We start from the raw sequence: 21,779 nt of genomic DNA on the forward strand, positions 1-21,779 counted from the left end.
GTCCCAAGCACTCCAGCAGACTAACTTGAAAAATGGAGGTCACGATAAGAATCACTCAAAGCCTAAGTTCACCTGGAATGGTAATAAGCTCCGATTCAGCACCTAGCTTTCCGTCGAGGTCTGCTTTTTAACTTTAAACCAATTTTCTTCCTGGATTGACTGATCTACTCAAAGGTCAGATAACTTGCTGGAGGCCAAAGGGTGGCCAAGCTCCCAATCTTCTTCCCAAATGGTTGGTCTCCAGTCCTTTCCAATCTTGTATGCCTGAGCATGTGTGTCTAATACTAAGAGAACTGAGGTGTGCTAATAATCTAGCCAGGCTGTCTTTAAATCCCTTCGTTTAAGAGTCGACTACTGGGCAGGGTGGGGAGGGGAGAAGGAATTAAATAGTGAACCACTCCACTTCCAAAGCAGCTCCAGGCCATCGCACAAGGGGATAACAATTCCTGACCCCGCCACTGCAATTTGTCAGTTGTCCGTGGTATTCATTACCTTACGTGCCCATGGGGGACAATCCTAAAGATGCTTCATAATGTTCTATAGAGTGGCAACATCAATCTGTCAATTACCGATTATAATGGACCTGAGAGCATTTCATACAAGATTACAGCTGAGGCAATGTGGGGGGGCGGGAGAACATTCTTTTAAAATGGCATCTGGATCAGGACAGGAGGCTGTTTATAACGGAAGCTAAAAAGCCTACAGGGCTGCTGCTAAACCTGTGGAACAATTATGCGTCAAACAGGGTGGGAGGGGAGAGAAAGTGAGAAAGAAGACTTATTAACACTGCATCAACCTGGGCAGAAGTCTTGAGGAAAAAGTACACTCCCATTCCAATCCCTACAATTCAAGGAGATCTGTTTTAATCACTACATTTTGAACAGTTGTTACTATTTATTTCATTTTTTTAGTTGCTTTCTTCATTGCTAGAGACAGACCTCACACGGAAATGGTGCTGCAATCTCACGCGCATTGTTGAACTCCACACTGCCAGTGTGGCTTTGCATTAGGTTGTTGGTGGCAAAAGCAGTTCTCTCTGGTCTCAAGTGAGACCATCAACTGATGAATTTTCACAGCATGCAACCCTTTTTCACTAAGCATACCTGACACTAAGGCACTCTGTGGCTTACATTTCCTTCTTCTTGAGGTTGTTCCTCTTGGTTGTGAACTAGCAAGCAAGAAAGTGAGGGATATACCTGTGTTTGTGCAATGCTTGTTCAAGGGATATGTGGTCAAGCTCTCTAACTCTGAACTGGAAACAAGTGTTGTGGAAGATTAACACTTATGATGCGAGCCTTAAATAGCAGATTGCAAATAGATAAATCTTTATTTAGCTTTTCATGTTTGATGCTTTGCTATGTTTTTATATATGCTGTATGCCGCCCAGAGTGGCTGGGAAAACCCAGCCAGATGGACGAGGTATTATTATTATTATTATTATTATTATTATTATTATTATTATTTCTCTGAAGCATCTCAAAGTAATTTCACAACACAATAAAAACACATGAAAAACACATGCAGAAAAATTGCATACACACACAGACACACACACACACACACACACACACACACACCATAACATATACAGTGGTACCTCAGGTTCAGTACTTAATTCGTTCCGGAGGTCCATTCTTAACCTGAAACGCCGCCGGAGCACGATTTCTGTTCTTATCCTGAAGCAAAGTTCTTAACCTGAAGCACTATTTATGGGTTAGCGGAGTGTGTAACCTGAAGCGTATGTAACCTGAAGTGTATGTAACCCTAGGTACCACTGTACATAAACACAGTTTCAAATCCAATACACTTACCAACTGAGATAAATTTACAAAATGTTCTTTTTTTATATAAAAATGCAGGCAACAATGTTGGCTCATTACAAGAAAATACTTCCCAATAGCATTGTAAGATCTTTATTCGGATCAGCTAAAAAAATAAACAAAACTCAAAACAGGGCACTTTTGAGTTCCATTTAAAATTTGTTTTAGGCTGACTTCCAGGGTCAAATACTCTCAAGGCACCTCTCAACTTGCAAATACACAACATTTCCAAACCAAGTTTAACCCTAAGCCACCATACAACAGCACAATCAATAATACAATGCCAATAAAGCACCAATATCACTAGCAAAGACAGCACTTTCCTTCAGCTTAACAACAGTAAAGCCAAACAGGAGCACTAAAAACTATTTCAGCGTAATATCAGACAACAGAGCTTGGTTTGTTTTTCTTCCAATCTGAGGAGAAACCCCATTGGAAAGCACCTCAGGACATCCTAAAATGACCCATTTCTTTTCTCTGCCTTTAATGCTACACTTTGGGACTTCATTAGAGAAAAATCAAGTAATCGGTGACATGATAGAGGCGTAGGAAATTATGCGTGAAACTGGATTGAGAAACTAGAACTTGAGAACATCCAATGAATCAGAATGTTGGAAGATGCAGGACAAAATAAAGTATTTCATCATGCGGCGAATGATTAGACTAAGGTAATGAGCACCAACGCGGATGGCTTTAAAACAGGATTAAACAAATCCATGAAGAAGGAGGCTACCAATGACTTTATGGCTATGTTCTACCTCCACAGTTGGAGCTAAGATGCTTCTGAATACCAGTCAGTGGAAACTGCTGGAGTGTTTTGCATATCAATACTTCCTGCACCTAATAAATGGGGGGGGGGCGTGTCAGTTTTCATTTCTTAGTACAGAAAGTATTGATCTGATGTGTAGAAATCTTTCCTATTCTAATTAATTCAAGAGTGTTCTGGAAGCTTCTCTGTGTAAAAGAAACAAGCAGAAGGTTCATGATGTTTGGGTTATTCCTTCAGAGAAGCTGAGTACAGCTGGCTTAAACTGGTCCTGTTATCTCTTCTTCAACGTCATGCTTAAGAGACGAGAAGGAGCCTGGGTTTCACTTTCTCTTTCTTTCTTTCTTTCTTTCGTTCGTTCGTTCTTTCTTTCTTCCCACACTAGGTGTTCTGTATATAGTGTTAGGGTTTAGTCTTATTATAAGTTATTGTAAGTTTAAGTTAAGTCTGCTGCAACTGGATTTCTTATGGACAGTGCCAATCCTGGATGTGTTGGATTTGTGACCATTCTGCCTTCAGAAGCAGTAAAGCTCTGCTGGATGAAATACGATTGCCTCTGGTCTATTTTTTGGGGATCCTGCAATGTGTTTAAATTTTTACTCTGCTAACTATACATCGGAGTTCTGCTCTGGATCAATATTGAGTAGAATTCCATGACAGGGAGAGTGCTGTTGCACTCAGGGGCTGCTTAGGGGCTGCCCCCAGGCATCTGGTTGGCCACTGTGAGAACAGGACGCTGGACTAGTTAGGCCACTGACTTGATCCAGTAGGGTCTTCTTATGTTCTTATTTTATTCCTGTTGCCCAGTCACAGCTACATTAAAGTCCTGGATTACTGTGTAGTGCTGAACATAGCTCAGCTCTCAGCTCCATCCAAGGGGAAGTGGGAAGGGATGTAGAAGTTCCACCTACAGACCATGGAGTGAATCTCATATTTGTGTTGCTAAGGACACAGAGGCCCGGGCTAAAAAACAAAAGCACCTACAGTTCCCAGGGATCTTTGTGCTTCATTAATCACAAAGCTGGCTTTATAGTCTTCAGGAAATCACAGTCCTTAGTTGTGATGATAAAATAAAATCAGAACAACAAACCACTTTTATATATTGGAAAATTGGTATTGACATTTAAAATGATGGGCCAAAGTCCAGTCGAAGTCCAACACATTTAAGTCGCATTCTTTTCACTGGGAGAACTAAACACACAATTGGAATCAATTGGGCCAGATCATGCCCAGTAATGATGATGATAAAACTTCTATTAATTCCCACAAAGATTATTGAGGAACAGCCTTTAGTGGATTTAGATAATGAGGCACCATAATTGCAGGAATATTTTGTTACCTGCAACCGTAGCTCAATAATAATAGTAATAATAATAAAGCAACGTTCAGAAGATTTTCATTTTTGCTGAGATGCCTTTTCAAACTCCTTTCCTATTGAAGTCAGCACAAAAACTTCAATTTCGATAATTAGGAGGAGCTGCAGACAGATCTTTCTTACTTTTATATACTAGTACAAAGGCAATTTAATAAATCCATTCCCTTTTTATTTTCTCTCAATTCTTTTACTTGAATATCATGGGCACAATCCTTCCCTGCTGGGTTTGTACATGGAACAATCTCTGTTCCTCCCCTACTCCAGAGCTTAGGTAACTTGGGAGTAAGGATGATATCTTTATTGAGATGGAGAAGGGATGCAGTCTCGGGATAGGCACTGACTCCCAGGGGCTGAGACACTTTGGGGCCCCCAATGTTTTCATGAGGAGGCCAGGTCTTCCCACAGTTCAGGGGTTGAACATGGAGCCAGGCACAGCCTGGCTCAGTGGTTGGTAGCTTCTGCTGTGGCTGCCTTCATCACTGGTTCGGGGCAGCTTCCCCCTACCTTTCCCTTGCACCGCAGGGGGAGGAGGAAGAGGAGGGCACCAGCCACTGGGACCATGCTGCTGCTGTGTTTGGCTCTGTGCGCACACACGACATGGGGACATTGTGCAACATTGTGCGCATGATGTCAGGACATCACATTGGGCTCCTGCAACGTTTTTGAGAAGTTGGCACCTCTGAGTCTCAGCCACAGGTAATGAGTCACAGCAGCCAGAAAGCTGAGGCCAGCTGGGTTGGAGGCAGTGGTCCAAGTTTAAGGAGTCCAAGATCAGGCAAGGAGGTCAGACCTGCACAGAAGAAAAAGAGTTGACCCAATGAGGTGGCATGCCCACCTGCCAAGCTTTCAAGACAGGGCAAAACATGTTTGCACTCAAGACCCTGCCAAGCATGCAGATGCTCACTGTGATGGAGATGATGCATCTGTTCTCAGTGGCAAGAGCACCATCAGGTACTTGGCAATCAAGCTATGCCCTCCCCTTCAAACTCCTCTTCCTCTGCCCCTAGTAGCTGATGCCCTCCCTGGATTCCATTACTGTGCTCCTTTCCCTGGTACAGAAGAAAGGAGTTAAGAATCTTGTTTCCCCAGCAGGGATAGCTAGATCTAAGGAGGAGAGTAACCATCTCTTCCAGCCTCTGGCACGCAGAGAATGGATTGGAGAGGGATAGGAAGTTCTGCTGCATGAACGGAACTTGTTCTGCTCATGCAATGACTTAGTTGAATAAAACCTCATCTCCCCAACCTATGAACTGCTATGTCAGCAAGAATTGGATCATGAATCTCTGTGGTTGGCTTTCAAAATTTTCAACTTGACTATCTTCCTATTATTTACCAAGCTTACAACCATGCAGAGAAGCTTCCAGGGGTTGCAAAACGACTTTTGAAAGAGCTTTCCAGTTTGTTCAATGTGCAACAACAAACTATAGTCTAAGATAATATTCCAGTGCTATAAAATGAAGAAAACCATCATGTGACAGCTCTTTGGAGTTCAGTAATGATCTTCTCTACCCCATCCAGTAATTATGATGTATCACCCGCAATGGAATTGCTGACAGTCCAGTGAATCTTTCTCCTAAATATCCTTCACAGGAGTATGACAGTAAAAGCGAAACAAACATTATTAATTTTGCTTTATTGGAGGGATGGAATAAACTGTAATAGATGAGATGATTAGATGCGCCAACCACTTGTACCTGACATTTATCTGAAAGGTAGCAAGTTCTCAGCTGAAGGAGCTTATTGCTCTTTGTTTGAGCTGATTGTTTATAGCAAAGCTCTCTGGAGCCTTGAACATCTGTTTGGAAGAAAAGAATCACATCAGCAAGGAAAAATAGGAGACTTTTCACGTGAATATTGGCAACAATGTTCCCCTCCCTTCAGTGATTCATTGCAATAATTTACATATGATTTTGTTTTTTCTTGTACAGTAATACCTCTGTGAATGTCCACCTCGTCTAGCGTCCATTCTGGTGAACGTCCACAGCAAACCTGGAAGTACCGGAACAGGTTACTTCCAGGGTTGCCGGTTGCGCATGTGCAAAAGTGCTAAATCGCACTTCGTGCATGAACAGAAGCACTAACCAGTCCGTGTGTGTGTGCAGACGCAGTGCTTTGGCCTGCGTCCTTTTTTGCTAGTGGCTCTGGAACAGATCACAGCCACAAAACAAGGTACAACTGTATTTATTCCAGTTGTATCTGATCATTTCTCCAAGGAGCTCAAGATCAAATACATGGTTCTCCTATCCCTGTCCTGACCTGCCATATGTAACAATCCTGAGAGGTAGGTTAGGTCAATAGACAGACTTTAAGCCCATGGTCACCTAGTGAGCTAGACAGCTGAGTTGGGATTTGGACCTGGGTCTGTCAAGTCAGAGCTGGACATTCTAACTCAGGCACAAGCTTTTTAAAAAGATGTCTTTTGCAAACTATATGTCAAGGAGCTGTCAGGCAATTGCAGGTCATACACAGGGCAGAAAAGAAGGTGAGGCACGGAATGCAATTAGCTTTTATTCACAACACAACAGAGTTACTCGGCTTGAATCATTCAGCTTGAGACGTTGCTGAAACTGACTAGTGGCCCCACCTCCCCCCTCTAGCTTCTCACTCTGGATCCCTCCCAAGCAGACAGAGACTGTGACAAGGATGGTGGCCTCCCGCCTGCCTGGACCATTGCTCAGCAACATTCAGGACTCTCCTTGAGGTGGGTGGCAGAGTCTGTCCTGCTGCTGGGTAGCAAAGGTGACTCCTCTCTGCTCGAGTCTGCACTGAAACTGTGACTCTCAGCCTCTAGCCCTGTCCTGGAAGGGTTTCCTTCTTCTGACCCTGCTTGATCACTCAAGCCTTCTGCTTCAAGAACCTCCCAGCTCCTCCCTTCCCCAGACTGCTCCCCAGTGTCCCACCACCACAATCCAAGGTTTAAGTCATATTAGTCATTATTAATTGATACCCCAAAATCCCATTTTATTCTCATCTAATCAACTGTTCTTTGGTCTGAAAGAACTAAAAGATGGCATCTTCTCTGTACAACAAGGGGCAGATGTGTGGTAAGGTGGCTGGAGTGTGGTGTGTGTGTGTGTGTGTGTGTGTTTGGCTGGTTACAAGCCATAATGCAAGTCAAGAGGAATTATTCAGCGTGATAATACAAAGCCAGTGGGAAACCTCCTCACTTCATTAAATAGCCCCACCAGAAATCTCCAAGCCATACAGAAAGCAAATTGGTTTACTGTAATCTGTACTATTTACTGTAGCTTCTGGTCTCCCATTTCTCACTGAAAGCCCTAAAACATGATGATAAAGCAGATACCATCCCTCCCCACCCTGTAAACGTTTAGCTGTATTTCCAAGCCTCCTTTTATCTGCCATTAGCAGGATTAAGGTTTATTACCATGGTTTTGACAAAACGTTGGGCCACTTTTCTTCCGAATGCCCCCTAATGTCTTGTGTTATTTATCTCGGTCTGGGACTGTCGAACACGGCATACGCACTGACAGCACAAATCACCTAGTAATCTGAAAGGTCAAGTTTTCTTCATAACCTGGTTCTTTCACACCAGTTACCCGTTGCAAAGCATCAGCAAATGCCATAACACTTAATATCAAACCAGTCTGTTCTCCCCTGGGGCTTGAAGCATTGAGGATTGAAGACAATGTGCAGAGGAAAAGGAAGGGGGAGCGGACACAACACGCCTGCATTTTTCTTCTCTTCTCTTTTTGAAGGAGATGAAAATGCTCTGCTACAAGACGTGTGCCAAGAATATCAAAACAGAAACTTATCAGATGTTTTAAGCAAAATTCTATTTAAAAGAATTGCTAATCTGCAACTTTTTTTGGATAGTTCTCTGCAGCAGGAATAACTGACAGGAACTCTTTTCATGATTTGAACAGAACATACTGTTTTGTTCAGTGTCTTCCAGCTTCACGTCTTTTCAGATCCAAGGCAGCATTACCTTAACTCAGTGGTGGCTGGTGCCCATTGGGAGTGGTAGGGTGGAAGACAGGGAGCCCAACAGTAGGTGGCGCCAAATTGGGTGGGAGGCAGAGCCAATTAATTCTGGTTTTGTTCCTCCCTGAATTCTACAAATGCAACACTGAGACAAAAGGGGAGGAAGCTAACAGGCAGTGTTCACTTCTTCAACTGGTTGCAAGTAAGACGGCAGGCAGGCAGGCAGGCAGGCAGGGTCAGTCTAAAGTATGGTTACCAGACGTCCCCATTTCCCAGGGACAGCCCCCGGATTTACAAATCTGTCCCGGGACAAAATCCGTCCCCGGAATGTCCCTGGATTTCATTTACTGTCCCAAAATCTATATTTTAAGTGTTGTAGATTTATTAGTAGGGAATGAATGTTGCGTGAGTGGTTCAACGGCACAAGACACATCATATGGGGACTTCTGGCGAGGCAAAATGGCAGGCGCCACGGGAGCAGGCAGCTCCTGAAGCCAGCCAGAGCCAACCACTACCAGGCTGGCTCCGGGCTGCTGATACTGCTGCTGCCACTGCTGAGGGGGAACCACTGACCCCAGCGCATCAACTGGGGGAACCGCTGACCCCCTCCCCTTGCAACCCAAATCGAGCCAGGAGTGAGAGTGCCAGGCCACCCGGCTGACTGCCCAGCGGTGCTCTCGGGCCAGGAAAACCATGGAGTTAACGCAGGGAGAAGGAGGAGAGGAGAAGGAGAAAGAAGAGAGAGAAAGAGGAAGGAGAAAAAATAGGGGAGCCTCAACCTTGCCACGCCACTGCCGCCGCCACCACTGAGAAGGATTGATAGGAGAGCACTGGGAGGGCAAGGACACGTGGCCAAGGCCAAGCCTGACCTGAGCCTACTCCATGGCGGCTAGCGCTCCAAGAGAGCAGGCCAGGGCCCAGAGGAAGGCCGTGCAACAGAGGAGATCACAGAAGAGAAGGTATTACTTTTTTAAAAAAAACTTTTTTTCTCTTTTTTTTAAAAAAAGTGTCCCCAGATTCTTTGAAAAAAAATCTGGTAACCTGAGTCTAAAGCAGACTGAGTTTCGCAGGCTCTGCCCCATTCTCTTTAATGGAGCCATCTCCACTGCCTAAATTTCTGATAGCCGAGGACTAAGCGTCATGTGATATGTGAGAGTCACAAGTGGAACTCTCAGGAACAGGGGAGAATTCTCAAAAGTATGCAAACTGAAACACAATTATCCTTTGCTATTTGCTCTTCCCTGAAGTTGGCAGTGCACTTCCCCAGCCCAAACAAATAATAATAATAATAAATTGTACAGAAATGTATGCGTTAGAGGAATGCTTGCATACAAATGATATAGAAAAATGCACTACCTGAGGAGGGCATGCAAAAATGTGTGTTAATCAAAACCGCATATCCACTAAAAAGCTGGTGAATTCTGTTTTTTCATATATATTTTTTAAAAAAACTCTCACAACTAAACACCTACAAATTTCTGCAGAAATGTGAACTGAAGTTAAACTTGGAACAATATGAAACTGAGACCAAGCAAAAATGACAAATTTACCTACTCTTAAGACTCAGCTAGACTGGTAAAGAAAAAGCATTTTATATCTGTTGTATATGACAGCTCACCAGTCCTGATGTGGATGGCTTTTGCAACCAGGGGCAGCTTCCCTGGCCCATGAGGTCATGCCTGCTTGTTGCTCCAACCCCTGGGCCATCCGCATAGGCTGCAGGTCACCCATGTGACCTGCACCACCAGCCAATCGGCTGCGGCCCTGGGGGCGGAGCAGGGAGCCAGGTTTGCAGTATTCGGGAGCCAAAATGTCCAAGTACCAAGTCATTTGAGACCAAGGTACAACTGTAATAATGCTTGATGGTGATGATAATGATGATGATGACGATGATGATGATAATGGAATTGTTGTTGTTTAGTCGTTTAGTCGTGTCTGACTCTTCGTGACCCCATGGACCAGAGCACGCCAGGCACTCCTGTCTTCCACTGCCTCCCGCAGTTTGGTCAAACTCATGCTGGTAGCTTCGAGAACACTGTCCAACCATCTCGTTCTCTGTCGTCCCCTTCTCCTTGTGCCCTCAATCTTTCTCAACACCAGGGTCTTTTCCAGGGAGTCTTCTCTTCTCATGAGGTGGCCAAAGTATTGGAGCCTCAGCTTCACGATCTTTCCTTCCAGTGAGCACTCAGGGCTGATTTCCTTCAGAATGGATAGGCTTGATCTTCTTGCAGTCCATGGGACTCTCAAGAGTCTCCTCCAGCACCAAAATTCAAAAGCATCAATTATTCGGCGACCAGCCTTCTTTATGATCCAGTTCTCACTTCCATACATCACTGGACATCCCTATTTCCATTGAAGAAATGTTGGAGGGCATGATAGAAAAGACTTCTCCCTGAAACCCTGGAGATTGGCTGCCAGTCAGTGGAGACAATATGGAGCTAGATTTGCCAAATGGTCTGACTTGGTTTGCTGCAGCTTCCTATGTTCCCCTTGGGAAATTTCCTTTGATGAGTCTGCCCTTGAGTGTCTTATCTTACCACAGAATGATCTATGGGCAATTGCACATGATTGTGAGGTGGTGCATTGCGAGGTAGTGTGTGTGGAGAAAAGGAGATGTGAATCAAGCTATAAACACAGCGAAACGGCAGCCATCTTTGCAACAATGGCTTCCCCTCAGACAGGAGCACAGAAATGCCTGCTGGGCCTGCTGGCTTTTCTCCCTGCAGTCACGTACCTGTACACAATCACGGGGGGCAGCAATGTTAGCAGTGTGAACGGGCCTCCGCCTGCCCCAGAAATTTTCCAGGCAAAGGGCAGATTAAAAGGAATTTAGGGACAAAAGCCATTGAGAAATGCCACTGCTTTTGCATTCATCATCATCAAGGACATCATCATTGTCATGATTAATCTGTCTCCTTACATTACGGCCACTTTATCGCAGTTAATGACCCATTCCCCCTGCTACCTTGCTTTAAATCTACGTCTTATTTTATTAAACATATACTAAGCGAAGGGAGATCATTGCTGCCCGCACTGCGGTTCCATGATTCTTTTGCCACGGCTCTTTGAAAGCCTTTATTTTAGCACTCGGGAGGAGCATTTGAATTTCTCCAGTGAACGAGGGCAAGTTATTTGTCTTCATGCCACATTATTTGATTGTGCAGGCACCCTGTCAAAAGTGAGGAGTGAATTGTCACACTTTTGCTCTTTAGAGGGGAGGCCTCACTTGGCCGTCACAAAGAGTCAAAGATTAGCTTGTCTCTCCATTTCAAGAGAAGCAAAACAAGTTTCTTTTGTTGGCTGGTTTGAAATATGCACGTATGTCAAAATCAGTGCTATTTCTCTAGAAAAAGAGGTGCCAGAACACCTCCCTTGTTTCCTTAGAATGGCAATGATGATGCCCACCTAAGAGGTGCCTGAACTGAGTTCCAAAGAGTTCCAGCTGGGAAAAGCCCTGGATTACAGAAGAGAGAGATTCTTTGCACTTATAGAAAAATATGGGGTTCAAATGCCCTCGTGCCTCTTCCACCCCCCCAAAAAAGGAAAAACCCTGATACAGTGGTACCTCGGGTTACAGACTCTTCAGGTTACAGACGCTTCAGGCTACAGACTCCGCTAACCCAGAAATAGTACCTCGGGTTAAGAACTTTGCTTCAGGATGAGAACAGAAATCGAGTGGCGGCAGTGGGAGGCCCCATTACCTAAAGTGGTGCTTCAGGTTAAGAACAGTTTCAGGTTAAGAACGGACCTCCGGAACGAATTAAGTTCTTAACCCAAGGTACCACTGTACTACCCATAGGGTATATAAACATGGGTTGTAATCATACATCCCGGTCAGCAGAGGGTACTACACATGACCAACCCTGAGCTACATTAGGACGGAAATGTGCGTTGCTGAAGGGACCACCCTTCTTGGTCAGCTGACTTACTGATAGCAGAATCAGCTCTTCTATTCCATTAACTTACGCATGTTTGTGTATCCCAATCTGTACATTTCTGTTTCACTCTGGACTTGTCCACACTTAACTTTCCTCCTCTCTTTCCAGGCACAGTCTGTGCTATGAGACTCTGTGCCTATGCACCTCTCTCTCTTTCTCTCTCTCTGGAGCTTTTCCTGCAAAAATCAGCTCTTTAAAGCTCCATGGAACAAATGGCAATCAGTGGAAAGCCCAAATTGAAATTTGCTCCAATTGAATGCTAAAGAATGGATTTGCATGGGGAAAGTTCCAGAACAAAAAACAAAACAAAACAATGCACAGACATGGAGCTTTTAAGCACAGACCTGTGCCTGGAAACAGCAGGGCAAATTCTAAGTGTGGATAAGGTCTTGAGCATTATTGTTAATGTGCTGCACTCTAAAAAATGCACAAAACAAATGTCTGCATACCTTCAGTAGCGAGTGGCTTGAGCAAGTAAAATGTTACTCTAGTGGATATCTGGAAAAGAAGCAGGACATCTAGGATTGATGTATGGAGTCTGAAAAGCCAGGCAGTATAACACCCACCTGTTAAAACATTCACACAGCCTCACTCAGTTTCTTTGAGACTTCCTACGGTGATGTGATTTGTTATTTGACGCTGCTTCTCCAAGCCAAGTCATCAATCAAGCTGCTTAAAGTTTAGAAACATCGCTCGTGCATGGAGAAAAATTAATTCTGAAACTAAAGTCAAGATTACGCTAGCTCACCATATTCAGTGCATAAATGTAACCTTTAGATGAGAGATGTGACAAAGTTCATTAATAATATTGTTTATATGTTTTTAAAAAATAGGGCCGGTAATGAAGTTCACTTCACTCAACTGGTTGCGGCCTAGAGGCAATCAACTGGCGAATGACATCATTCATGGCAATAATTCATTCTCCGTTTGTTCACTTAAGTGTTCTTGTTCAACTTCAATATACATAATGATCGAAAGCTTCAAGTTCCAGTATGCTTTAAAGAAACAAAACCCCACCTTCCCCCAAACACTCTACAGAATTAATTACAGAACCACAATCACATTTCAAATTCCCATACAGACCCAGCATCTGCATCTGGGGTCTCCAACATAACACCAATGGACACCCCTGGACGTCTCCTTCAGGACAGGTCCCTACCAGCCCCTATTAGTAAATTAAAAAGTACAATTGAGTGATCAAGGCACACAGCAATGCCAAGTGCAGTCATTTCTCCAGAATGTCTCTGGACCTAGAACATGACTGAAAACATGGGCCCCTAGGCCTTCTCAGTGGTTCCTGATCACAAGAACGACTGCAAGTGTGTTCAGCTGAACTTTCTTTAAATGCCTCTCCAGACTCTACCAGTCAACATGAGAAGGTATGGTTGGAGCAGAAGGGCAAGCTCCACACGTGTGGCTCTGTGGCCCCTCGAGGAATAGTTTTAAGAGTACTAAAAGAAGGTTCCCTGTTTAAACCCCAATGGACACCAGCCTGCTTGATTATGGAAGGCTGCAGCATAAGCTCATCTTCTGGCAGGACCCTGCCTCAAGAAGATAGGGGTGTTCATGATATTGCTACATTTAGTAGGGGTGCTTGAGGGGTTCCATCTTTCTGAATTCCAGTAGGAATTGATTTGACCTGATCAACATCTCCTGGGCTAATGTGTGGTTCTGACCCTAATTCAATGGTTTTCACACAGCTCTAATATTTTAACAGCTAAATCTGGGGAAAGTATCAACCCATCATAATTCTACTGGGGGCAACTGCCTTGGAAGAAACTGAGCAATTTCATTATAATTAGTAATATAAATAGAACCAGGGTCACTAACCTAGGTCTCCTTGGTTGAATCCATTACACCAGTGATGAGGAGGCTGCAGTTGTTGGACCACAACTCCCATCACCCACAATTATTGACCATGCTGGCTGGAGCAGATGGGAGTTGGATTCTAACAACATCTGGGTGTCACATTTTTCCATTTTCATCGGTTTCAAGGATAGAAGAAGCTTAAGCCTTCATATATCATCAGGCTCATTTTGCTCCATTGTCTGACAAATGAGGGATGGCCCTGGCATTTACTTGGAAAACAAATTTCCCTAACTGTGTCTTGACTGCCCACCTACCAATGTGTGTTCATAATGGATAATAATGGCATGGCTGAAGGCATGATTATGCAAAGAAACTCTTAACAGCTGGAAAATTATGCTAGCTACATCAAAACATTTTTAGCTGAGATAAAGAAGAAGAAGACTGAGCAGGAATGTGATAGCACTGTGTAAATTTATCAGAACTGATAACAAGTTAGAAGGGGAATGCTATTTAGGATAAAGACAGCTCTGGGTAAAGGAACTAATGACTACAAATTGGGCATTAACGAATTTGAACTGGGAATCAGGAGGAAATATCAGAGGAACAAAATTAAAGGAAAGGTGAAAGGTCAAAGAAGAATTGGATAAACCTAGCGAAGAATCTCTTGCAGTTTTCTGCATTGATACATGAGTTGTGGACCTTAAGTTACAGGATGTTTAGATCTCCTTCACATCATTTTGAAGCTGTTCCTTCTACATCAGTGATGGCCACTATTGGAGACATAACACTGGGCAGGGTTGAATTTCCCAAAAACAATGCATTGCCATAAGACCACCATAGTACTAGATAAAGACCCAGCTGGGGAAACTCCAGCATCTCACAAACCAGTGGCAAATTCACTGATCAGATTACTGAACCCATTTCAATCTGTCCCCATGCATTAAAAAAAAAAAGCAATGAAGGCCCTTCTTATTTTTCTCATCACTTATTCAGGGATTCCCAAACTTGGGTCTCCAGCTGTTGCTGGATTACAACTCCCATCATCCCTTGCTTCCAGACTAGTGGGTGGACCGTTTGGGCAGCACGGAGCCTGCACACGCCCAAGCCACCGCGTCTCTCCCAGGAGACACGCATGGCTCAGGCATGCTGCAGGCCCTGCAGTAAGTACCACCCAGCATTTTGTCATCTCTCTCAGTGGTGACACCTGGGGCTGCCTGCCCGCATCACACACCCCTTCCTCCGCCCCTGAGCTTGGCAGGGGAGAAAGCTATATATTGAAATTGAAAGAGAGAGAGAGAGAATTTTCTGTGGTGGCCGTATGGCTCTGTAACTCATTGCCATCTGACCTCTGGAAGGCTACCACATTCCAGTCCTTTTGAAAGGCCTTGAAGAATTAACTTCACATGCTTGATATGGAGACTGAGGAGTGTTTCTCTTAATTTCTATGCTGTGGAATTATGCTTTTCTGCACTGAGGTCTACTAATGGACCACAATCCCTGACAGATTGAAAGAGAATTCTGAATAGCAGGGGTTTTTACACCACTCTGTTGTTTAACAACCTTTCTCCATATTGGCCCCTCATATTTTGAATGCTACAAGTTCACTAAGGGCTTTACGTTGTGTCAAAACACATTCTGCCCCTCCTCTGTGTTGTACTGTTAGATGTTAAAATTGTCTGATGTCTTTTTCACCACAGAGCTTTTAGACATTCATGTTAAGGATCTGGGCTTGCGTTGCATGCGAACTGACAAGTTGTCATATTTGATACTTTTAAATGCCCTTTTCCTTATTCGATAAAGGCAGTTCCTCTGTAGGCCTCCCATTATCGCTTACAAATAAGGTGAAAAGGGCAGTCGCCAAGGGAGTCATATTTGAAAGTTTTGTGACAAGCTTATGACAAAATGGGGCACTCCACTGTGCAAATATTTCTCATGTCAACTGTGGTTCAAAGTCACAGTCGGTACAATGAGCTCAGCAAAATATGTTTTACATCATCTACTACAAAATCTGCTTAGCCAACAATGGGTGCATAATTGAATGCATGGTTCAACTGTAGCCTTTGGGTGGAAATTCAGACACTCACTGGGTTCTTATGGAACAATTGTTATATAAAGTGCTTACTAAGACTCATTCAATTTCAGCAGTCAAGTGTTTGTTTTTTTAAAGGATTTCTTTATTTTATTTAACAAGATTAATCAAGAAATCTTTAAGCAGTTTACAAAAAATACTATTTAAAAAAAAAACACACATAAGAAAATAGTGATAAAATCAACAGGCTTTAATGAATGCATGCTGACATAATAAAACTATTTTTAAAAAACCAGTATGCATAGGCTCATCTAAACAGAAATGGCATTAAAAGCAGTCCAGTGAATTGATTTGCCTAATATTAATTTCCTAACATTAAATGCCTAAAATTATACACAGTGGTAAGAAATTACCTACAATACTCCAACTGAAAGTTAATTTCAAACTCCCTTCTTCTAACAATGGCTAGAGGCAGCAGTGAGCTTTATTTAGATCCAGCAGGGTAAATAAGTCTGGAATAGGGCAATATCTGGCTGAGCCTGGACTCAGGTGGGTATATATCAGCTGAAGCCCTTCACCTCAGCTCAGCCAGAGATACACGGGATGCGAGTGGTGCTGTGGTCTAAACCAATGAGCCTCTTGGGCTTGCCGATCAGAAGGTTGGCAGTTCAAATCCCTGCAATGGGGTGAGCTCCCGTCACTCTGTCCCAGCTCCTGTCAACCTATAGTTTGAATGCACACCAGTGCAAGTAGGTAAATAGTTACTGCTGTGGCGAGAAGGTAAATGGCATTTCCACAAGGTTTTCGTCATGGTGTTCTGTTGTGCCAGAAGTGGTTTACTCATGCTGGCTACATGACCCGGAAAGCTGTCTGTGGACAAATGCAGGCTCCCTCAGCCTGAAAGCGAGATGAATGCCTCAACCCCATATTCGACTTTGACTGGACTTAACCATCCAGGGGTCCTTTACCTTTTTGTTTTTTACACTGGTGTAAGTCCTCTGTCCCAGCTCAGCCATGGAGATTGAAGGCAGGCATCAATCCTGAAAAGGGGAAGTGGTGAAACGTGGACATGGGGGCACTTGCTTCCTTTCAAACTCTGTTCAGATCAAACCTATGATCTAGAAACCGAGTGGAACCAGGGATGGCTCACCCATGAAGTCAGATGTAGCTTATGTAAAGGTGAAGGACCCCTGGACAGTTAAGTCCAGTCAAAGGCAACTATGGGGTGTGGCGCTCATCTTGCTTTCAGGCCAAGGGAGCCGGTGTTTGTCCACAGACAGCTTTCCAGGTCACGTGGCCAGCATGAGTAAACCGTTTCTGGCACAACGGGACACTATGATGGAAGCCAGAGCACACAGAAACGCCGTTTACCATCCCATCACAGCGGTGTCTATTTATCTACTTGCACTGGTGTGCTTTTTCACTTGTCCTTTATTCCTTGGTTGGGGGAATGCCATTTTCTGATTCACCTCAAGCGCCAAAATGAATTGGACCAGCCCTGAGTGGAACTTTCATTAGCCAAAAGTGCAATGCAATTCAAACTGTATTTTAAAGGTCTGTTTTCCCTCTGCCAGAAGCAGATTGACTCAACACTTGAGCAGAATTTGGAATAGGGGTAATTTACTCCAGTTGAACATAAACCAATATAAGTTCTGCCAGCTACCCATAGTTGCTGTCTTAGTGTGTAAATTGGCTCTTATTCACACAGAGAAGTTTGCATCAACAAAGCTCAGGGCTATTTCACAAATGTGTGTTGACCACATGGTGACTATAATAGCAGCTGTTGACAGGCATGTGCCCATCAGCCATCACTGTCTCCTTTTGAAACTTCAAATGCAATATTTTTCATTAAAGTCAGTTCACTAATTCAAGTATAGAAAAAGCATTTATGTGTGTGTCCATGTGCAAACCAGGTCCCATACATATATGAAAGCAAAACCATATAGAATCATCATCAGATGGTTAGTAAATCTATGTTTCCTACTTAATAAAGTTGTGCTGAAAACAGTTCTCCGGCGGAAAAAAAGGGTTGTCTACCTGGAACTGGTAGGTCCCAGGGTATAGGTCACATTCACACCATACATTTAAAGTCCATGGCTTCCACTGCAGTATTCTGGGAACTCCAGCCTATCCCATAACACAGAGATGGTTCCCAGGAAGCTTAACAACCTAAAGTTCCAAGGTTTCTTTGGGGGAAGCAATATGCTTTACATGTGCTTGAAGGCATGTGATGTCAGTGCCTTGCAGATGCTGAGCAGGTCTGGGTCTGATCAGTGTTAGGATGGGAGACCCTACATGGTTTTCATGATGGAAGGTTGGCTATAAATGCGATACTAAAAATATGTCAAAATGGGCATGGGTGGGTTGTTACACACTCTCTGTAAGCCACAATTTGTGACTCCTAAGCTGTACTCAGCTTGGTGGATCACAAGCTGGACAGACCTATTTGAGTGCCATTTCCTTAATAACCTTTATGTCAACACTTGTTTTCCAACTGGGACAAAGACAATTCATTCTGAAATAATGCATTATAATGCAAACAGTGGCTTTTAAAAACTGGTACTTAATTGATTTATATATTATTGGGGGGGCACCTCCCCTCCAAGATGGCTACACAAAAAAATAGTCACCTCTGCAGGGAATGTTCTCATTCATGCTACAAGTTAAAAATAAATAAAAGGTGACCCTAGATAAGAAGAAAAGTGAAGGATATGCATTTCCACCTGCCAAATCAATTGACTTCATAGGTGGGATGATCTTTTTTTCCAAAGTGGCTGTTGATGAAGAGATTTTTTTATTTGAAAGAAAGAAAGAAAAGAAATCAAGCTTCAGTTTGTGTTGTAATGATTGGAAATGCTGAAGTCTCTACATGCTGTTGTTGTGTAGAGAGCAGCTCAGAGACTTTTAAGAAGTGCTGAAGTATTGGATCAGCAAGCTGAGATAATGCAAGGCTATTTCCAAATGATGGTGCAGTCATCAAAACATTAGAGGGTGATTACTTCACTAGCACTTCTGCTGTGTGGGGCGGGGAAAGAAAAGTTGAACTGTCTATAAGAGGAGTGCCTTCTCCTTCAGAAACAACTGCTGATTCTACACCAGTCAGAGCCTGCAGAATAACACGGCTGACAAAGACAAATAAAAGAGTTCTCTTTTCCATCAACAGCTCATAACCTTCCCAACTGGAGATGGCAATGACAATGGGGCCTCATGGCAAGGGAGACAGATCCTTCACAACAATCCCTGTGCCTAGATAGATGTGTGTTTTGTAAATGGTTCATTTACCTAATATCCTTCTTGACCAGGCTTTCTCAGACTCAGCCCTCACCTCCAGATGTTTTTGACCTACAACTCCCATGGTCCCTAGCTAGGAGGACTAGTGGTCAGGGATGATGGGAATTGTAGTTTCAAAACATCTGGAGGGCCAAGTTTGAGGAAGCCTGTTCTTGACAATCCCATGTGATTGCATGAGTATCTCTCACTGTTGACCATCCTATACAGTGGTACCACGGGTTAAGTACATAATTTGTTCCGGTGGTCCGTTCTTAACCTGAAACTGTTCTTAACCTGAAGCACCACTTTAGCTAATGGGGCCTCCTGCTGTTGCCATTCTGCCAGAGCACGATTTCTGTTCTCATCCTGAAGCAAAGTTCTTAACCCGAGGTACTATTTCTGGGTCTGTAACCTGAAGCGTATGTAACCTGAGGTACCACTGTAACAGCAATTCCACTTCTGTTTCAAAATGAGTTAGCTGCAATATATTGTTCTGCTCAAAAGCCAGTAGGTAGTTCAGGGCAGCTTATTGTTTCTTAACATCTTCTCACCAGAACTAGCCCAGAACCAGAATGAGGTGGCACCTGCTCCTCAGAGGAGGAATCCACTTTTGATCCCAACACATACAGGGATCAAGGGAAGTAAACAAACCTTGATAAATGCACTGATATTGCCTTTCCAGAAGTTGCCCCCACTCAGGGAGATTTAAGGGTCTGGTCCCACCCTTAAATCACCTCCCCACAAACCCCAGGAGCAGAGAATGCTATGAGCAAAACCAGGCGGCCAGATCAGAAGGCATTGTCTACATTGGGTATCTTCAGGCTTTCCAGTAAGCCTACTCAAGAAGAAAAAGTAGGAAAATAAGAAGTGAAATGTGTGCCCTTGTTCAGAGCTCTGAATACCAATTGCTGGAAACCAAAGTAGGGGAGAGTGTTTGTGTGCTTGAATCCTGCTTGTTGCTTTACCATAGGCATCTGGTTGGCCACTGAGAGAACAGGGTGTTTATGGTCTTAAAGGGTAGCTTTGAAAATTGCTCAGTTGGTGCCAAGGCACTACTGGTGCAAAACCTCATTCTATGCAGCTCGTGGTGGGACAGCTCCCAGAGATCACTACAAAAGGACTCCTACAAACTGAGTGAATGGGTGGTAAAATGGCAAATGCAGTTCAGTATAAACAAGTGTAAAGTGATGCATGTCGGGGCAAAATAAATCTCAATTTCACATATGCTCTCGTGTGAGCTGAACTGGTGGTGAGAACAGGGACAAGACCTTGGGGTTATAATAGCTCGATGAAGATCTCAACTCAGTGTGTGGTGGCCATGAAAAAGCAAATTCCATGCTAGGGATCATTAGGAAGGGAACTGAAAAGAAAACTGCTGACCTCATAATGCCATTATACAAATCTATGGTGAGGTTGCATTTGGAACACTGTGTACCGTTCTGGTTCCTTCACCTCAAAAAGGATTCTGCAGAGTTGGAAGAGGTTCGGGAAAGGGCAAGCAAAATGATCAAGGAGATGGAGCAACTCCCTTACGAATAAAAGTTACAGCATTTTCAGTTTGCAGAAAAGGCAAGGAAGAGGAGATACGATAGAAATTTATAGAATTATGCATGGCATGGAGAAAGTGGATAGAGAAAAGCTTCTCTCCCTCTGTTACATAGAAGACAACTCCTAGGGCCCGAGGTTCCTTCAGCCACCCAATAAAATATTTGAGGGGGCTTGGGGGGGAGCCAAAGTTGATAGGCATTGCCATTCAAATGGTGTGTGCACTGCATCTTGTGATCAGTTATGTGATGTGAGGCTTACCTGAGCCCCCCAATATTTTATTGCCACCCCTGCTCTCTTATAACACTAGAGCGCGTGGACATTTGATGAAACGGAGTGTTGGAAGATTCGGGACGCATAAAAGAAAATACTTCTTCACTCGGTGCACAATTAAACTATGGAACTCACTCCAAGTCAGATGGCTTTAGGTGAGGATTAGGCAAATTCATGGAGGACAAGTCTATTAAAGCAATGATGTTCTGCCTCCACTATCAGAGGCATTATGCTGGGAATCGCAGGTGGGCAGAGTGCTGTTTCCCACTATGGCGTTCGTACGGAGCCCCCAGTCGTTTCATGGACTATTGACTCCTACACCACTAATCCATTGCCACCAACCAGGTTCCCCCCGGTAAAACTCTTAGTCTCAGTCGGGTTCTCAAGTTAAAAATGAAGATTTTTATTTTATTGCAAACACAAATAAACTTTAGATGCATTCGAAACGCTGTTACCCTTTACCCTCTTAGTATTATTTTATCCTGTCTCTAACTCTCCTACCTCCCCTCACACAAGAACCAACTCCACTATCTGTCTCTCTATTGCCATCTGCCTTCCAACTGCTTTTTCCCAACTGCTCTTTCCCAACTGTCTAAACCTCTGGCTAAGCCTTTTAAAAACAGGTAGGCTCCGCCTCTGAGCTTTTCTATTGGTCTACCCTTTCTCTCCCCCTGTACAGACATTTCCAAATGAAAGGACAAACGCCACACCCACCAACATCTGGTTGGCCACTGTGAGGAGAAGATGGTGGACCAGATGGTCTACGGGCCTGATCCAGCAGGGCCCTTCTTATATTCTTATGACCACTGGTCCCATTTGTCTGGTAAATTGGACTCCTGCTAAATCACCAGATCCATCCACAAGGAAGAAACGAGATGTTTCCAAAAGCTACTCAACTTGCTTCTAAACTTTCAGAACAGCATTGTGTTCTGCCCAAGTGTTCCCTAATTGTGATCTATTGGGAAGAACTGAAGGTTTAATGGACCTGAAAACATACACATTCACCTACATG

This window comes from Podarcis muralis, chromosome 1, assembly GCF_964188315.1.
Source record: "Podarcis muralis chromosome 1, rPodMur119.hap1.1, whole genome shotgun sequence".
Classification (NCBI taxonomy): domain Eukaryota; kingdom Metazoa; phylum Chordata; class Lepidosauria; order Squamata; family Lacertidae; genus Podarcis; species Podarcis muralis.